We start from the raw sequence: 21,263 nt of genomic DNA on the forward strand, positions 1-21,263 counted from the left end.
TGTGTTCCTCTTGCTTTACTTCCTATAACTCACCTCTATATTCAATAAACTCACCACTTACTTCTTAAATTCATATAAATTCTTCAGTGAAGTTACTGTGGTCTGCCACAAACTACTTAATATATCAGGAGCGTAAAATGTAATAGAAAATATCATATTTTAAGAAAACTCTAACCCTGGAATACTGTTCTGGCCATTTCCCTCTTCAAAACAATTATTTGCTGTCATAAAAACAAAACAAAGCAAGTCCTATTAACTGCTGCAAGGTAGCTCTCTCTACAACTGTAGCCACCAGGTGTTGATGTTACAAATTATTAGCCCATTTGCTTAAATAAAGACCATTTTACTTTTGTAACAATAACTAAGAATATTACCAGGAAAGTGAAATATTAGTATAAGGAGGATTTGTGAACTGACATGACGATTCACTTTTTTTTAGGCCTACTCAGGGGTCAACAGCATTGAGATCAGGAACAATGTTAACTAATGAGATCAGACCTGCACATGACTTCATCTTGTTTAGCTTCTCAGAGGACAATAATAGGTTTCCCTGAGCCCATGCTATATCCAGTCTGATCACACATACACATTTAAGCCCAAGTTCCTGGGTGATTCACTAAGATCTCAGAACTTCATTAACAAAGCTCAAGTAAAATTTACTGGCTGTTCATATGAGTCCTTTCAATAGATCCAACATGGTGGTAACAGATCAAAATAGCTATCCCCAAATCTGTCTACGAGAAATTCAGATCACCCTGTATCTGCAATACAGTTTATGAACATTTTTGTTTGTAATACCCATTGAGAGACAGACTTGCAGAAAATTAAACCTTTGGCACAAGTGGTGATGGTGGGAGGAACTTTACATTCACTGCCTCACCTCTGTATTTTGCTGATCAACAGGGTTGACTTTTGCTTTAAGTAAATATTGAAGTGGATTGTTCTTCAGTCAACACAAGCTTCTCAGGTTAAAATACATTTTGACACACACACCCCTTAATGCACAAAGTCATAAGTGAATATTACTCAAAAGGGAGGGGAGATTTCTGGTACAGCAGCTCTTAAAAACCTTTGGGGAGTAGTTTATGTAGCACAAACCAATACTGAGCCAAATTCTGCTACATGAGGGAGGAAGCCAAACTTTGCTAACCTGCTAACAGTCTTTACAAGAGTAATGTTGCTTTATGGAAAATTTCAGGCTATTGCTCTACAGAGAATTTAACAAAAAAACGGGTCCTCAAAGGAGACATCACCTGGTATTTATTAAGCAACACAGCTGTAATAGCATGAAACACAGAAAAATCTTAGGGGAACTTGGTTAATTTTTGGGAACCCCAATCAGACAGAAATTCTGTGAGGTGTTGTGTAGCAGGAGAAAGGCTCTTATTGAAGTGATGTGGGGACGTAAATTTGGTTTTACCTAGCATGCAAGGACATCACTGATGACCTAGTTTTATACTAATCAAAGAAATACACAACTTTCCTTCTAGCTCTTAATTGTAGGACAGCTGAGAGAAGAATATATTAATGAGATGATTGTCTTGCTGGCCTCCATAGAGAGCCCATGACCACCCAGAAGGATGTAATATATATGTTGAAAATATCTTTACAATATGTTTTTGTTGTGGTCGGCAAGATTTTTAGAAAGATAAAATATATTCTAACTATTAGCCTAAATAATCCAAGAAGGTAAGATTCAGGGAGTTCTGTCTGATATTAATTAATTACCTATAATGATTATTAAATAGATTGGTCATTTGTCTGACTATATCAATGCATACCTATAACCTAATTTGTTGGATTTGTGGATTCTTATAATTTCGCAGGGTAAGGATACTAAAGGACAAAACTGGTTTTCTACAGGAACTCATCAATATCAAGCAGTCTTTGGAAGTGGCACTGCAACAACATGAACATTGAACAAATAGAGAAAATTTACAGATAATGCGTAAAATATCAAAGAAAGTGGAATTTGGCCTCCATTGTTGCCCCTTCTCAGGTACAGAAGGGAGATGAAAATATTAAGTTAGCTCTGAGTATCACCACAGAAACACATGGAGTTGCATGAAAACTTGATTTAGTTTTGTGATCCAGCATAATCCCAAAATACATAAACAGAGGTCTGCAGATATTGAGACAGCATTTTTCTATCTGTATGCAGGTTTTGTAACTTTTATTTATATGTATGTATGCAAATGCGCAGAATAAACTGAAGTTACAAAATCTGCATACTTCACTTTGTTCATGACAAAATTTCAGGTCATCTAATAAGGAGTGAATTTAGAGGGTTACTAAAATCAGATAAAAGGTACGGAGTTTACTTATTACATTTGCATTATGAGTGGTGGCATACTGCTCTCCTCATTTTAAAATGACTTATTTGTATACAAATATCTGTATGCAGTCTGAGGCCAGGGCTGCTTCCCCAAATGAGCAGTGTATCTGAGACCAGCTCCCATCCTGACATTTCATCCACTAAGCCACAAGATAAACTGAACTTCTCTTGCTAGCTCTGAGGAGAAGACTTTTCAGGACTATGCCTCAGGCATGTAAGAAACCTAAATCTTCATACTCAGAGAAAGGAGAGAACCAATGAGCTTCTGGCTACCAAATGCAATGGTCCCAGTGCAGCATCCTCTGGCCACAGTGGCCCACAATAAAAGAGGTGTTGCTGTGGTGGGCTTTAACCCAGGTCACAGCTTCCAACACAACTCCACACTATCAAGTCTAAAGTCACTGGATAAAAACCACATCAACAACACCAAAATGGTTTCCAACACTCAAGTGCTTTATATAAAAACAATACTGTCAAATATTTGATAACATGCATCTGTAGGAAAAAAAAAAAACACTTTTGTATTGATTTGATTCTGCATGCAGTAGATATAAACCCCAAGTCATTATCCTTCTTCAAGCATTCTTGTAAAAAGGTCTACAAGAACAATTGTGAGACATAAGCACTTCAAACGGAAGATAAGTTGAAATCCATTGAATTTCAACAAATCTCTCAAGTTTCCATATATATCAGTTTTTCCTCAAGCCTTATCATTACTCAGTTACTGTAATAAACCGTTTTCCTACACTAGTTCCAAATGCATTTTTTCCATCTTATCATTTGCCTAAAAAGGATCTGAAAATAGGTCATAATTTCCATGCAGTTGCTTAACATGCAGGAATTTTCACCCAACATTTTTGCAAAAGTCTTTTGTAACTATATGAAAGACACATGAGTATTAAATATTCAAAGTTTATTTTGATGTAAAATGAACAGAGTTAACTAATTTATTGATCTTAACAAGATGTGATTATGAAAGAACAATAGTTTCAATGCCACAAAGGAACCACCAAAATTATCACAAAGATATTTGATTTGGGTCTCTTTGAAACCCATGTTGGGATCTGTCAAATTACATTATATTTATATTAATTGCTGAAGCTTAAAATCTATTTATAATCAGCAAGAGCATAGTTTAATCCTCTACAAAATCAGTTTATAACCAAATAATACTGTTAAAATATGAGATTATTAATGTAGCATTGTAACATCAAGGAAAACAAGCAATGCTGACTTCCCTCCGCTGAATGTGCCATACCCACAGTTAATAAAATCAGCCAGCCTCTGAGCTCTGTCGGAAACAAGATGCTGAGGTAAGACACTCAAATAAATGATACATCAAAAAGCTGTAATTAACTGGACAAGAACTGGTTCTTCTTTGGAACAGCCATTTCAATTGTATTAGGTACATTTAATGGGTTGTCTGCCACAGGAGAAAAAGGCCCATATCCTCTCCTGCACCACAGAACACAAAAATCCAAGTAAAGCCTAAAGAAAAAGACATAATTCAGCCTTTTCTCTGAGGGACAGCAACACCTCCTGAATTGTCAGCTGAGCAGGAGTATTCTTCCTCAAGCTACTGCTTCTATGATGCAGTACTAACGCAGAATAAAGGGATAAGCATTAAAAATATCCCTAAGCACAGTTTCCCACTCACCACATACAAATCTCCAGAGCTTTTCATCTGAGGATGGGAAATATTATTTTACAGACAGCACTAGTATTATCTCAAGACACTGAAATACACAGTGTGTTTGGTGTCACCGTTATGAGAGTATTTTAGCTGTGAATATGATTTGAGAAACATGGTGATACTGAAGATGAGTAACATTTATACGATGCAGTTGGGAAAAGAAGATTAGCCATCGAATAAACAGTACTCTCCACCAAGAGACCTCTAAAACATGAGCAACATACATAATTTCTGTGCAAAGAATTGCAGTGGAAAATAAAAGCTAAAGTAATAATTAAAAACATGCATTCTGTTTGGGTGAAAACAAACAATCTCATTACTCATCCTATATAAAGAAGCTGATGTTAGATTACATTTGATTTCATTGCACTAAGGAGCACAGATCTGATCAAATCAAGTTAACGAATGCTTCTGTTCAACTACTAACAATGATTGAAGGAGAATTTTAAATTCTTTGAAACAATTTCAAGCCTATTTTAAGTACATATTTACTACAACAAAACCACAGAAAATTGTTTAAAAATTAAAAATGACATTTTAAACTGGAAAAATGAGGAAATATATGAGGAGATGAAGCTACCAGCACAACCTTAAGACAGCACTGTTTTAAGAACCCTAGAGTTTTTAGCAGACCATCATTTGGCATCAGAAAACTAAAAACTGGAGGCTATATCAGCTGATGATGACTATATTCATCATATTCAAGTCCATCATACATGCACAGCAACCATCAAGCACTTCCTTTGATTCCTCATCCTTCTGGGCACTGCTGCAGTTTCTCCAATACAATTCCACAAAGAAACGGAAGTATTTAGTAACATTTATCCTCTCTTTTAAAGAGGGAATCCATTCATTGAACATTCTCTTGAATTACAAGTGTTTCCTGTCACAAGGCCAGCTTTACTCCTAATAATGTGGAAATACCCTGTGCAGTTTTCTGCTGGTATATCATGGCGTGTACAGCTCTACATTGTACATCTCTAAAGCAAAATCTCCTCTGTTATATCCACTTAATGGGATATAAAATTGAGCACATCAGTTGATTTCTAAGGTCACATTCACCTTCCTAAGAGTGCTTTTCCAAACAGCTATGTCATCTTTTCCCCAAACAAGCCTAATTAATCGCTTTTGCGTTCAGATCTCAATTTCTCAGCTCACTGCCATAAGAAGTGGTTTTTTTTTATGAAAAGTCCTGGTAACTCCTGTTAACAGGAAGTTGAAATTGCCTTTCCTGGTCAGGTTTCTCCTGCTGCCATGTCCACCAAAGCACTTTTCAGCTCTACCTCTGGATTCGAATTCCCTGTGAGTAGTTAGCACCATCCACTGCTAAATTATGGACCTAGACTGTCCTTGAAAGCAGCTCCATGTAAGTGGCAGAGAGACTCTGCACAGTCCTGAGTCATCTATGACATCCTACCAGTAAGTTCCTGGTAAAAATCTCCCCTATGAACAGGAAACCCACCTTAAATGGCAACTGGATGCACCTCTTCAGCCCCAGCTACCTCCACAGAGCGACTGATCTTAGTTCAGATTTAATCCTTTACCTAATATTGTTCAAATAAAAAATGTGAAATAATCTGAGTTACAAATGAAATGAAAATGCCTGGGTTGTCCTTGCATTACAACTCTGAAGCTGTTAAACTTTTTTAGAAGGGCAGCTGAGATACATCTGAGTTTAAAAAAAAAAAAGTTTTGTTGAAGTTAAATTCTTAAAAATATCTCACTGAAAAGCTACCGCTCCCATTTTTAAAAATAGGGCAACAGGGTTGCTCTGGCTTGAAAGCAATAAAACTCACAAAAATGTGGCCTTAGAATTCTGCTGTTCATCTCACCCAGCAGGAGTACATTAGAAATTGAAATAAATCTCTTTGTACCCCAGTCCCACAGAACATGCTCCACCTGCAACAGTCACCGAACGCACCCGGATCCGCAGATGAGTAGGAGACTTTGTCATTGCTTTTCGCTGTTCAGTGGGGCACAACTGCATGAATGCTAAAAATGAGATTGAAATGTACTGTTTCTAGTGCCTTCTCCATCCATGCTTTATGGAAAGCATGACAGAAGCAGCATTTGCCATACTGCAGAAAAGAGGCGGTAAGAAGCATGGTGCACACAGAGCGAACATGAGTCAAGATGAGGAGACAAAGCAGTCAAGCTAGGGGAGACAGATGAGACAGGGGCAGGGAGATATGCAGTCACTGAAGTGTATTTCATTCCAGAACTTGGAGCAGAGCCCAGGATACCAAAGTCTCAAACCCTCCTCTGCTGTCAGCTAGTATTTACAAAAGCTAATTGCAAAGCTCTTCTCACAGATTTGGAGCTGGACAAAGAAAGGGCAACAGTCCTCTACAGTAACTCATTCCTTCATTGTTCCAAGAGTTAGACCACATTGCACTATAGTTCTTAACTCCTTGGAATCTTGTATCCCTAATGATACTATTAAAAAAAAAAAAAAAAAAAAGTAGTTCTGTTAAGTTTAAAAAATACATTATTTAATATCATAAAAATGTTCCAAGATTAAAAGTGTTGGAAAAAAATTCAGTCCAGAATGAATGAAATATTCAATTACTGCAATTGTTCCTATATACACTACAGCATGCATGCACACACAACCGGAGAACATCTCTGTTCATTTGCAACCCAAATAATTACCCAGTAATTAACACATGGTTCATATAAACATGTATGCCAGTATCAATTAGGTTTCCTTTCTTCAACTGTGAAAGAAAGTTTCATTCTTGCCCTGTGACACATGCTTTCAGCCAAATGGAAAAGTTGCAATACAAAAAAATTGTTTTCTGATCTAGCCTGAATAGAAAACAATGCAAGCAGGAAAAAAAGGAGAGTTCGGTCAGATGTGCATCCAGACATTCCCCCTCTGTCCTGTCCAGCATTCTGCTGTGCGATTTGTAGCATCACATCCAGTCCTTTTTCCTCCATTCCCTCTTAATATGCCTCATATGTCAGGATGCCCACAGTCAGCAATGAGTGCCAGAGCTGCTTTAAAAGGCAGAGACCCCGAGGTTCACTGGAAAGCATTGGAAGCTCTCATCCCGCAGAGCTACCTTGAATGCCACTGTCACCCTCAGGGAGACACATGACATTAACTCAGGGATTCTGAGTATTAATTGCATGGATCTCACAAAACCTGTAACTGTAGGGAAATGTTTCGAACCTCCAGAATTCCAAAGATTTTCTACCATAGTTCTACGAGGTTACTGTTATTTCCTGATTTGGATTTATTCACAGTTAGTAATCAGGATTCTCCTCACACATTATATTTCCTGAATAGCAAAGTTTCTCTCTGCAAGCTCAATCTAGTGAATGTCAAAGCATAGAACCCTGATGAAATGTTAAACAAAGCAAGAGATAGGCATTGACCCACAAAGCAGACATGTAGCATCATTTAACAGGCTTATGGACAAAATGTATTTCTGAAATATTTCAGCGAGCATCTGCATAAAGCTGACTGTTGATGGGAACTAAAGCTGACAAAGGCATAACAACATAAAAATGCATCTGTGATCTTACCCTGTACGTACTTAAAGTGACAGTCCATCAGGGCATAATTATAATATATTACTAATGGAATATTAATCAAACATTCATTACTCTAATTAGAAAAACTTGTCTTGAAAAGCAGTCTGACTTTTCACCTCTGAAACTGTAATTGACACACAAATGAATTTGACAGTCTTGATGACTATGGATCCTTAGTGGGAGAGATAATATCTTTATCTTCCAACATTTAGCTTAACTGCCAGTTTCCATCCTCTGTATGTAAAATTCAAGTCAGCTTAGATGATCCCATGTGCTACTTCAACCTCTGTTAAGTACTACACATACATCTAACATGAGACAGAGATAAAACCTAGGCTATGTGCAGGTTTACCAAGTGGGAATTAAGTTTTTCTTTGAAAGAAACCTGGAATATCTCTCTACAAAGTAAGAAGTCAAGCCTGAAGTAGGATTTCAGTTATCCATGCACATTCACCTTTTTGAACCCTTTTTGTCCCTTCAAAAGTGTAATTTCTGTGCACACACAATGTCTAAACCCCCACAAATATTAACCACACACAAAGGAGACCAAGTAGCGGTATAAAGTCTGCCTTTCAAACGATTCATGTTGAAAAGCAAAGCATTTAGGAGATAACATTGTCAAGTGCAATATCCCAGCAGGTCTCAAAGTTGAAAAAAAAAGAGAAGTGAATTTTGTGCTCATGTATTGACACAATCCAATGCCTGCTTAAGGAAATGACAGACACTACATTCATAGTGTGAGCCACAGACTTCAATGAGGAGCAGGTCAGGCTCCTATGGATTATTCTAGCTATGCTCAACCATGAGATACTTTTAACAATAAAAATTTTATTAGAGGCTTCACCAGGCTATGATGGATTATGTACAGGGTTCTCTTTATGCACCTTGCTGAAGATGTTGAAATCTGGAGCAGTTTAAGCCTGCTTTTTATTTCAAAGTGTGTTCTGATTTTGCCCAATCTAAGATCATAGAATGTCTCAAGTTTGAAGGGATCGACAAATATCATCAAGACCAACATCCTGCAGGACTACCTAAAACCAAACCATGTAACTAAGAGCTTTGTCCAGAAGATCCTTGAACTCTCATAGGCACAAAAGATACCGTTCTGCCAGAAAAAAGCTTGCAATGTTTGACCTCACAAGATAGTTGGAAAGTTTATTATAAATTGCAATTCAGACTGTTGACAAATACAATGGAGAATTAATTATAATTTAGAACTACAAGTGTATTTTAATCTGTCTTGACTTCATCTACTAGGTAATTATTTAGGGAATATGCAGCATGTTACAATTCATTTAGGACTGAAACATTTTTTTCAATGTTACTGATCCAAATTACTGTGCTATTTTCACTTGTATTACCAGACATGGCCTGAAAGTAGGAAAAGTCTGTTTATCGTATCTGAAACAGGAAATGCATTTGGAACTGATGTTATAAATAAAAGTGTCAATATTTGCAGATCTAAAAGCATAACTTTAAATTGTTTAATCTTTGTCCTTGGTTATATATCTTCATTATGCTATAAAATTAATTCAAATTATGTGTTCACTTGCAACAAAGTTGGCAAGGAAAACTCTGAAATTATCTGTACTACTTCAGTGTGATGTGATTTTCTGTTATGAAAAACAATTTTCCGGTGAACTCATTTCTCCTTGCTAAACTCAAGACTCGTTACTACCAAATAAATAATGACAATGTTGTTACTGCAGCAGGGATGGCAATATTGGAATCGTCACTGAGGAGGAGACAAGAGAACACACCTCATGTATTACTGTGTCCTGACCTCCACAAATGATTTGCCAGTTGTGATATGCATTAAGACATTTCATACCCACATTCTGCTCTTTCTTTTCTCAGGGACAATTCTGAGGCTTCATGTTCTATGTGCTAAGCCTTATGGCCCTAAATTTCAAATTCATTCCTTAATTGGCTAAGGGAACTATTGTTAAGTGAAGACCTTGAGTTTTTTATTGGTTTGTTCTGGGTGTTTTTGTCTGTCTTTTCTTCCCTCCAGTTGCTGTATGTTCCACTATCTAGACGATTAACTTCTATTCCCCTCTTCCTCAAAAAAACCCAAAACCCAAACAGTCCAGGGTGAAGCAAATTCTAAAAAATCTCCAAATAGTAGATGCTGAAGAAAAGAAATTACATAACCAAAACAGGTTTTCATTTGGCTTTGTGTTACTCACATTTCCACCTACTTGAATCTAGCACTAAGTCAAATCCATTCCTGCTTTCATCCCACTTACCTCCCTGTAAACACACCAGTCACAAACCCAGTTTTCTGCACTTACCATCTACTGAAATAAACTCTGTTGCAAATACATTTCTGTTTTCTACCGAAGCTATCCAGCTGGTACACAAAGAGGAACAAGATCTAGTCTATTTAGATAAAATACACAGTTTTGAGGGTTTTTTTCCCACCGTTTTTTGTTCAGTATATATTTTGTTTAATTTTGCATTTATTTATCAGCACAAACAGAATTATTTAAAAGTAGTTGTTAGATAAAGCATGACTCATTTGATCCTACTTTCAAAAAGTATTTGACCTAGCAATAAATACAAAAAATTAATCCTGCTTCTCCAAATATGTCCACACAAACTCTAAGAAAATGCTTAACAAAATAACCATTAATACTACATTTGCCACACTTAATTTTCCAGCACACACACAAACTTAGCTCCAGAGAGACTCCACTGAATTAATTTACTTACTTTAGGTGGTATATTGTAATGATAATAACAGAATCTATTAAAGAAGGACTACATGATTAGGCTCCATAAAATTGCAGGCAACAATCCATGACTAAGCTGCAAATTCAAAGGGGGAAGCAAAATGAATTTTTTTTCATTATTTATCTATTTTAAACAGATAAGATGTGCAGCACACATACTGATCAATGTATTTAAACATTTTCTTTCTAATACCATGGCTTAACTTTTACCAACACAAAACACATAGCAGTTAGCTGAGCTTAATTTAAAAAAAAAAATCATATTACAGATGAACAAACTGGGAAGAAACTAAGTATTTGAGTTACACACAGGTTTAGTATCAGATGTTGGGAGGACCCAGTTCATCTCCAGCATGATTTGTCATTGAAATTCAACAGGATCAAGAACTGGTTTTGTCCTCTTGACTGCCGAATTAAACATTTTCTGATGATTAAATAGTATGTGCTGAAAAAAAATTTTCCTCCTCCTCAAACATATATAAACAAAATAAATATATTTTTTTTCAAGAATCTCAGTATGACACAAAGCCTACATTCAGCTTTGAATAATAACTACATGAATGTAAAGCAATTTGTTTGCATCCCCTAAAAGAGAATGAATCATATCCACGACACCAAATTGTAGTAATAAATTACCAAGCTCTTCTCGTGGTGGGAAAAGCATTATCATATTAGATTTTGCAATTCAGATCTATTATAGGCGTCTTGTATTTATTTATTCAGCCATATAACGTGGTATACTAAATCACATATTGGCTACGTACACTCTGTAGAGGGCACATGTCTGCCTGCATCAATACTATTTCCTTTACCAAGAGTACGGAGTGTTTACTATTATCAAAAATATGAGTGCAGTCTAACTGTGACACTGGTGCCCCCAAAATTCTGGTCAACCACCTTGACTATGCAGAAAAACTGGCTAATAATACAGCCACTGAGTGACTATTCCTGAGAAGCAGACTTTGTGACAGCTGGGTCTGCCCTGTGTGCAGTCAAGTGAGCACCACCGTAGCTCTGACTGACCTGGGCTTTGTGCAGTCTGCTAGTGACTTAAGACCCCAGGTCTATAAATTCGTGTTCTCCAGGCCACCCGATGACAATAGCTAGAGTGGCCTCTTCAGCCCTGAGACGTGAATGAGGAGTGCACTTACTGCCTTCAACACCTTCCAGAAAGGAATTCACCTTTCCTCCTTGAAGTCCTCATTGCTTCGACCAGAAAGGCAACAAAAACTCTTTAAAGTGTCCCATGTGCCTGAACAGCTAATCTCAGCTTCTCTTCAGCCTTCCCTAGAAAACCAAAGAGCAGGGAGAGATCAACATCAAGAATAAGGGAGTTTACAGGGATCTCATTCACTCACTTCTGTTCCCCTGGTGGTTGAGGAAAAAAAATCCCCATCAAAAAAATCAATCCTGACTTAAACTTAAATTCAAAGCATATGTGAGCCTGAAGAGGTAATCCACATTTATGGAGCATATTGCTAATGTGGGCAGTAGCTGCCATGAGCTAGATATGGAAGGTAAGAGGAGTTCAGAGCAGTTTATGGTTAGACTAAATATTAAGGCAAAATCATCAGATAAAACTGAAATAATTTATGTTCTACAGTAGCACAAGGCTCTCATGCACATGTAAAACTAGAGTTAACCTGATGTTCATATTTTAATACAAATCAATTAAAAAAAAAAAAAATCAAATTTATCAAAACCAGGACACTGCCTCATTCAGCATCTGTTCAAACCCATATATAAATCAGTTGCAAGGACTCTGTATGCTAACAAAGCCAGAAAGGCTAAACTAGATCTGGCAAATTCATCAATTAATTAATTAATTAATTAACTATACCACAAATAATCAGTGATCCCAGTTCTGTATAAAAACAAACAAGAATCACAGTTGCACCAGGAAAAAAAAAAATCCATGCACAATTTATTCATTGGCATCTCTTAATCTGCAATAAAATAAAATACTGGGGTTTTCTGCGGTAGCCTCAGGTTAAAGCATTTTTTCTTTCATGAGAGAGACATTGCACAGAGATCCCTGGGAACTGTGCACAGACCACTGGCAGCATTTGATCTGAATTATGTAGTATTTTAAATATGAAAAGAAACTTTAGCATGACACCATTACAGAATAATAATATTGAAGCTTTTTAACAAATAACATTTACATTTGTAGGCTTTCCTATATATTAGTTTCTCTATTCTTGAGAGACTGTAAGTCCTTGGGAGAATGGACCAGTTATTTTTGGTCCTACAGCATCTCAAAGCAAACTACAGAGAAAGTTAAATAGTAAAGCAAATTAGGAGTTTCTAAAAATGTGCAAAGTATGCTGGAAAAACTGATTATTGGGAAATTTTCTTCTCTTTTTACTCAAAATTTCTTTTTCATTCCTAAAGAAACAGAAGTGAGCACTAAGATTAACCTTCATCTTTCTCTCACCATGCTTTGCTGTCTGTTGTCATAGAGGGACCAGAAATTTAGAATAAAGAAACACGACACAAATTCATTTCTCTCTCTCATTTCTGTGATCTTTGAGTAATCTCTTCACAAATATTTCTGTCTCTAGAAGGGCTCTGCAAGTGTAACACACTCAAGTGTTGCTACTGCATTTCAGCATTTTTTCACATTAAAGAAAACCTCCAATATGGGCCTGACCAACTGTGCTCAACATTTAACATCTCATAGAGGGCAGCAGCCTGCTCCTGCAGTTCATGCTCAAAATTCCTATCAGCATAAAGACCAAAGGATCAGGTCAAGAACTTCAGTATACTCCCATATTTTGCCTTGTTTCTGTCAAAAACATCCTCTGGAAAGTAATTTAACTTAACACATTAATTATTTTGCAGCATACTGAACAGATTTTAGAAGTTCCTCATGTACTGCCTGCTTAGTAAATGACCAAAGTACTTGAATACTGCAGAACGTCCTTATATTTAGCTTTTGTTCATATATAATTCTGCTGTATAACTCTCCCTGTAAAACACAGCATGAGGATTCCCAGTAGGGACATTTATATCATGCTATGAAGATGTAGAACACCATACAAATAATTATGGAAGCTAGCCCACACACCCGTCACAGTATGATAAGAAACACCACATAGATTTGCAGGTTATGTACAGAAACTCCAACTAACATTTCTACCCAAGGTGAAGTGAATGCTCCTCAACTACCATGCCACTGCAACTCTGTAAAGGACATTACACAGATATTGAAACAGCTCTACAAACAATGTCAAATTTGAAGTAGCTGCCACAGACCACCAGAAAACCCAAAAATAAAACAAAGGGGAAGATGCAACTATAATTTTTACACAAATAAGTTTCTAGTATTTCAGGAATTAATTCTTTTTTTTTTCTGAGCTAACAGGATTCGAATACCATTCAGTAGTCTCTACTAGAGCAATATTAGTAGCTTGTTTCTTTTGTTATGTTGTTGTTGCTAAGAAAAGAAACCTGCATTGGTTCTTTGTCCAAGGAAGAGTGAGATCCAAATGTGTGAGAAAAAGGTTTCATCTCCAGTTTATAATCCCACTTGAGTTTACATTATCATGTAGATATCCATATCAAAATTTTCAAGAAATCTATCTTTTTCACTAAAATTTACAGTGTTTCCTAAACAGACATTGCATCTGTTCTTCTAGAATAATTAATTTCATACAATGATATATATATGATACTTTTCAAAGTATCACCAATCTATAATCACTAGCCCTACTTTGTTCCTGTTATTAAAGGACAGATGCCATCTAGATATTTGGGATATCTTCCTCAGAAAATTATTTTAATCATCTTCTCAAATATTACATTTTATGGTTGTACAGTTCTTCCATCAATGGAATTGTAGAATTGCCATTCATTAAATCAAAATTGTTTTGACAATGTTTGCAATACTTAATTTATATGAAATAACAATAAATTCTCCTAATTCTACCTCTTTCATTCCTTCCTTGATCATCTTTTTCTCTTATAATTCTACTTTGCCATTGGGATATTCATCAATATTATTTACAAAATTGTATATAAATTTGGCAGTAAGCACTTGTCTGCAAGTAAAGATGAGTTAGAAGGAACAGTGAGGTGAATCACAGAACCATAGAATAGTTTGGCTTGGAAGGGGCCTTAAAGATCATAAATTGCTAACCCCATCTTGGGAATGCACACCTTTCAGGAGATCAGGTTCTGCTCAGATCCAGTCCTATGGTATGTTCTTAGAAAATGACACCATTACATCTAATAATGCAGTCATACACACACACAAAAATATAGAAAAAAGAAAAACCCTACAACATTATGGAGGTAAACCAGATGTAAAACATTTGACACCTTTAAAGAACCAAACCACACCCTGAGCAGGATGCCAAAGCAATAGATTGCCTGAAGACACAGACTGATCAGAACAAAGGATCTCTGAAGCCCTTGTGAAACACTTGCATCAATGCAATTCCACCATCACAGAACCAAAAGCTTCATTCCTCTATGAACCATGAAATGAAAGTCATCCTATGTGAACGGTATGCTGTAGGGACTCCAAAATTCTTCCTGCTGCAGGATGGAAAGAGGACAGAGATTCTCACATAATTTGGACATCTGAGAGACACCTTGCATCTGTGGAGTACACTGACTCTCAGTACTTCTGGCTGGACAAAGGCAACTACACGCTGTTGACCAGCTATAAATGAGAAGATGCTGTTGAGACCACTACCACAAAGAAGACACCTCCATTTCAGGTCCACCCTTCTTGAATATTTTTCTTCCTTTAATCTTTTTCTTCCTTTTTCCTTTTTTTTTTTTTCCCTGATGACAAGACAAAAGAAACACACAGAACAGTAGTGAGATAGTAATTCTCAACGTTGACCTACAATGCTGGATGCACACTGCTAAAACTTAAGTTACCGTGACAAAGGTAGGTGAGACTGCTAATCATTGTCCCTTATTGTTATTGACCTCCAGTCAGATACATCATCCTGTTCCACTTGCAAAACTAAACAGACACACAGAATAAAGTGTGTACAAGCACAGAATTAGCAACTGAAGCCACACTCTGGAAGCTGGCTGAAAAAAACCACTCCCTTTATTCGAAAAAGTAACTCGGCTACCATCCTATCAACACATTCCCTGAAATACCTTCAGAGAGGATGTACACCCAGAACAATTAATAGGCTTTCAAGCACAATTGATGAACAAAATCTTTGAGGTTCCTCACTGTCTCATCTCTTCCACAACAGAATAAAAAATCAAGAAATCCTTGACTTGATCCAGTAGAGTCACCACATCAGGATATTTAAATGCTCAAACCTGTAAGATGTTGCAAGTCAACTCAAGCTACTGCAACTTACAATCAAAATTAACCCACAAAGCTTAAAAAAATCACCTTCTAGATATAAGACACCATCTGTAACTACTGAGATCTTTGGTTGGGAGCTGATGACACATGCTTTTGTCACCTAAACCATGGCAACTGAGGTTCAAAGCCTGGATTCTAGGCATCTAGACATCTAGAAGTGTACATTTCCTTCACACAGATAGCTCATTTCTCAAACCCCTGGTTTCCTCACCATAAGAAATCAGGATATGAAGAACCTCCTTAGTTAGTTAAAGGTGATGCTAAATTTTCAAAAAGAGAGAAACAGCTGGAATGAATGACATTCATTGAAATGCCACCAATACAGGGCATCAAGCAGCAAGAGATCAGAAATTATTCATATACAAAGGCCAAAGAAAAAGCTACACAGGCAACTATTTAAAAATGGCTTTCATCTAGCCAGAAGACACTGGAGAGATGCATAAAGTGAAATTTACTTGGAAAGCCAGATTATGAATATACTAGATGCCATCATTATGGTTTCTTGAGCAGATTTTCAAATGGCACAGGCAATTCTTTAAGAAACACAGAGATACAGAAAAGAAGAAATACACTGTGTGATTTCAAAGCAGTGCAAAGTGTTTCTACAATCTGCCAACTAGACAAGTTAAGAAGGCCAAAGTCAGCATCAGCATCTGTCTTCCAATTAGAGAGCCACAAATGACATATTGCTCAGTGACAAATGATGACTGCTGTCTTATATTAAGATGGTTGCTTTAGCAGATGTTTTCAAATTATCCCAAGATATGTCACAGGGAAAGGCAAAAGAGCTGGAAATATGCCCAGAGAGACCTGGTGCACCAGCAGCCTAAGGGAGCCATTTAAAAAGCCATTTGGTTGGTATCCTCTCATGAGAGCATAGCTGCAAAAACCGAGAACAGAAAGGAGAATGGAAATAGAAAATATGTTACATTCCTCAGTGAAAGTTTTAAGTATCTGACTACAGGATCATAAAAAAAACTGTGTTCACTTCTTCTAAACTTAGGAAGAGACACAGTCTAGGTGGACAGCTCTTCAAAGAAGAGAAAGGGAAAAAAACCACCAGTGATTCCCCCAGAAAGAATAGTTCCGTATTGCTGCTCTGTAATGACAGAGTTACGGAAAAAAAAAGAAAAAAAAGGCTTTCTATGCTGAACATCTCTAAACAGTAACCCTGATGCCAGTAACCCTGGCATCACATCTCACATGCTGACTGAAAAAAATTAAATTCAGCCCTGGTCCCAGGTGAGAAGAAGTTGACTGCTTTTACTGCTGTGAATCATCTAAAACTCCAAAAGCAGCACAGACAAATAATAGAGAAAAAGGAGATGAACACACTTTCATCTGAAGAGGACTAATGAGTGAGGTTCTGTCAGCTATTACACAGAGTTAGAGACAAGACAGGTCTTCAAAACAAAAATTTGATGGGGAAAACAAGCTATTTCCCAAAGTCCCACTGTAAAATCATATAGGTATAGAAGCACTTAAATATAATGCAAGCAGAAGGGAGGATTAGGGCAGGGAGAAACACAGAAGCTGTGCTCATCCAGCGTAGCACCGTTCTCACTCTGGAAGCATGAGGCAACAGTAAAAGCACACGCCAGGAGGCAAAATAACCACAGAGAGGAAGGTGCCAATGAATGCTGCTACAAGTTAAGGAATGGGTAGGCGTCTGGTCTTGACCTATGGTGAGGGAGAAAATCCTATCTCTCTCTCTCTCTCTCAATCTCTCTCGTTACCATGGAGATCCACTTTTCAGGTTCCTTTGGATGAGCTTTATGCACAAGTGCGAAATTTGGCATAAGAGGAGAACAAGTATTAATTACATGCCTCTGACAAAAATAACTTTCTTAAATCTTGAGAGATAATACAACAGAGGCAGTAAAAATCAAGTTTGGTTACAGAGATTAACGGCTGAATAAACTATCTCACTTTAAAGTACCTTGAAATCTCATCTACTTAAAACGGCAATGCCAGTCTCAGGGCATTGCATCTGTCTCTTCCAATTTGGGTGAAAATTTTAGTTACTCTATGGTACGAGAACAGGGCAAAGATGACAATGAAAAAATTCCATGGATTCTTCCTCCCATACTACTCTTCTGTGGTGTGGGATTACCTTCATTTATTACACTATCTCATGAATTATTTACACCGTTCTTTTTGTATTTCCAGGTGGAAACATCACTAGCCAGAGCTGCACTGAGATGCACCACCTTTACAGAAAGAACATTGCAAGGCTTAACGCAAACAGATTACATTGATATGCTTCCAAGAGTTAATCCCACAAGAGACAGACAGAATGAGCCTTGAATTAAACTGTGTAGAGTTCTGGTGAAGTAAAAGAAAACTTTAAATCAGTATGATATACATACACACACACACACACACACATATATATATATGTAATGAAACACGACTGCACCCTTTAAAGTACTTGATAAGCTCTCTAATAAACAGCATATTTTGCTCCCATATATTTTCATTATTTCATACTAATTTAAATAGTTGCCTAATTTAAATATGTAATTTAGTTATCCAATATATATAGTTGTCTGAAATGTTCAATATCAGACAGACAAGTAAGCTGTAACAGAAGAAAACGTGGAACTATGTTGTTTCCATTAACTATTCCTAGCTTTCATGTAATCATTATTATCAGCAGTGATTTTATCTTCAACTATATATCCTATCTATCTTTCAATATGCACTCTTTAGACTTCTGGATCTCTTGGATCAGTGAACAATGCTTAAACTTGCAATGTCTTTTAAGGGAGGGGAAATACTTTAAGCATCTACACTGGACCCACACAGGAGCAGGAATTAGCGTTGCCTTTTTAAAGGTGCATTAACACTGAAATACAATCCAGTACAACATGCTGAGCATACACCATGCCTGCAAGCACACCTACCTTTCCACTTGTAAGTAGGCTATAAGTTAAACAACTTTTTTTTTTTTAATTTAATAGCCAACTTCGTATGCTGTCCACTGCAGTTCTCACGAATTTTGCTTCTCTTACTAGTCTCTCTCTTTTTTTCTTTTTTTTTTTTCCCCTTGACTTTCTGTCTTTAACAGCACATTTAGGTACAAATGTATACAGGTATAGAAAACAACATGAATGAGATGTGATTAACCAAAAATCAATCATGTGTGAAACCAAAGCGCTTAAATATTATTACTTTCTTTTTTTTTTTTTTTTTCTCTCCGAGATCACATAAAACTATCAGCTTCCTTCAGAAACAAGCACGGTGTAGCCGTATCCTTGCCGGCATCCTGAGCCGGGTTTAGTGACAGCAACAAGGAAGGGGGGGGGGGACGGGGGGGGGGGGGGGGGGGGGAACGGGGGGGGAGAGAAAAAAAAAAAGGCGTAATTACATAAGGAACCTCGCTAAATGCTTCGCTTCCCGGAGCAGGAGGAACGGGGGGACGGCGGAAGCCGGGGCCACTCCGCTCCGGCACCCGCAGGGCGGGGAGCGGCGGTGCCGGTCCCGCTGCCCGGGAAGCGATGGGCACGGCGGAGGGAGGCCTCCCTTCCCGGGAGGCGCTTTAACCTCCGCCCCGGGGGCTGCCCGGGCGATCCCCAGAGCTCTTCGCCGCTAAACGCCACACCTGAACCGCGCTGGAGCGGAGCCGGCCGGCGGAGAGGATGCCCTGCCCGGAGCGCGCTGCCCTGCCCGGCCCGGCCGCCCCCTCCCCGCGGAGGGGAGCTCCGCTGCCCGAGCGGCCCGGGAGGGCAGGCTCCGCTACACCGCCTCCCTCCTGTCCCCTGCCGGCCTGAAGCACTCCCAGGCACCCGCGCCTCTGGGGATAGAAGTCCGGATCGGGGTCCGTGCGAGTCTGGCTGGACGCGGTCCCCTTGGAGGGGCTGGACCTCTCTGTTCCACGGGATCCCCGCACCAAGCGGGCTTCTCCGAGGGGGGAGAACAAATATCCACCCCGGTGTCCTTGTCCTACCAGGGAGGGACGCGGGACAAAGTCGGCCCGAGCAAGTGCCGACAACTATTTACGGAGCCCGTGCGGGCTGCGGGGGCCGGCGGGGCAGGACCCGGCGCGGCCGATGCCCCCGTGCCGCTCGCCCGCAGGCTCCCCGGGGAAGGGGGCGCTCCCCCGGGGAAAGGAGGACGGCAGTCCAGGGAGGCTGGCAGAGCCCCCGCGGATGGGGGGACCATCTGGACCCGCTACACCAGGCCAGCTAGGAATTACTCATTATTTGAATGATGCAGCAAACGGGGAGGGGGGACACGACGCGGGGACGACGAGGAGTCCTCTCGTTGCTACTCTCCGGCCCCGATTAATAAATAATGCCCGCGTTCCCTGCCAGGGGAAGCGCTCTCGTCTTAAGCGCAGACAGCAATTAATAGCCAGCCTCCTCCCGCGAAACCCTGGCTAAGCACTCCCGCACGCTCGCACCCGCGGTGCTAAGTGCGAGTAGCACAATAGCGGGGAACCTCTCTCCCTCGCAGCCCGGGGGGAGAGAGAGGAGGGGGGGGCTGGAGAAGCCAAACCTCTCGCGGCAAAAGCCGATCTGCCGAGCCGCGGAGAGTCGGGGAGCGGCGGCCGCGGCAGCCGGCGGCGCGGCGGGAGGGCAGGCGAGGCAGGCAGGCTGCCCGGCGAGCCGAGGGCGTACCGCGCAGCACGCCGCTAACACCATCACCCCTCGGGATCGTCAGCAAACAGCACGCCCGCATTTACCTTTTCCTGCCCGTCGTCCGTCAGTCAGGCGTTTGAGGGAGAGAATGAGAAAGGGAAGGAAGGGAGAAGAAAGAGGGAAATACAGAGAGCGAGAGGCGGCTGCTAATCCCCGTGTAGACAGACTTCCAGCAGCAGCAGCAGCAGCAGCAGCAGCAGCAGAAGCAGCAGCATGCGTGTGTGCGTGCCCGGAGTGAAGCACAGCCCTCCTGGCGATGCACCGCCGCTGGCACCCAAGTGCTGTCATGTGCGTGTCTCGGTGTGTGTACCCATGGCAAAAAAAAAAAAAAAAAAAAAAAAAAAAGAATAATAAAGAAAAAAGAAAAAGATAGACGGGGGGAGGCTCGTCAGTCACACGCCCGGCTGTGCACTGCTGGGGGGGACGAGGAGGAGGAGCCCAGAGCTCCCAGCCCAACCACCGGAGGAGCAGCTCTCTTACTACGGCGGCGACCGGGCTGCCCCTCCGCACCAGCCCCGCACGCCCAGCCGCCCTTCCCGCCCGCTCCCAAGGACATGCCTTCGGAAAAGACCCTCAGGGCCTCCGTCCCAGGGGACTCCGTTGCACCCCGGGCTACCCGAGCCCCGCGGGAAGCAGCTGGAAAAAACAACAACCCACGTTTCTGTCCCAAAAATGCCTCCCGGAGGCATCCCCTGGGCAGCGGGGATGCCCCGCTTGGGACTGGGATGCGGTGCCCTCCCAGGGGTCCCAGCCGAGCCGGGGAGAGGGGGAGCGGGGGCCCCGGCGTTTTCCCGGGGTGCTGCTGGAGGCGGAGGCGGGGGCGCCACAGACGGACCCCAGAAGCAGGCGGGTCCCCCGCTGTCCCTGTCGCTGTGGGTCGGGGGCCGCGGGGGCGGCAGGTGCGGAGTGGGAGAGCTGAAGGTGTTACTGTAAATGTTTGTGGTAGCGAGTGCAGAAAGTGAAAAGGCGGTGA

At 40.2% G+C, this 21,263-nt stretch overlaps 1 protein-coding gene across 4 annotated transcripts in view; it reads right to left on the bottom strand.

Moving 5' to 3' along the window:
• Window positions 1–20,577, bottom strand: part of DLGAP1 (DLG associated protein 1) — a 403,326-nt gene extending 382,749 nt beyond the window's left edge. For all 4 annotated transcript variants that reach the window (XM_088054765.1, XM_088054779.1, XM_088054756.1 and 1 more), the window contains exon 1: window positions 20,335–20,577. The gene's annotated coding sequence lies outside the window, so the exon portion shown is untranslated. The remainder of the gene's footprint in view (window positions 1–20,334) is intronic.
• Between the last annotated feature and the right edge of the window lie 686 nt (window positions 20,578–21,263).

Source organism: Pseudopodoces humilis, chromosome 1, assembly GCF_049639895.1.
Source record: "Pseudopodoces humilis isolate 2021_Gansu_Grassland_sample_001 chromosome 1, ASM4963989v1, whole genome shotgun sequence".
Lineage (NCBI taxonomy): Eukaryota > Metazoa > Chordata > Aves > Passeriformes > Paridae > Pseudopodoces > Pseudopodoces humilis.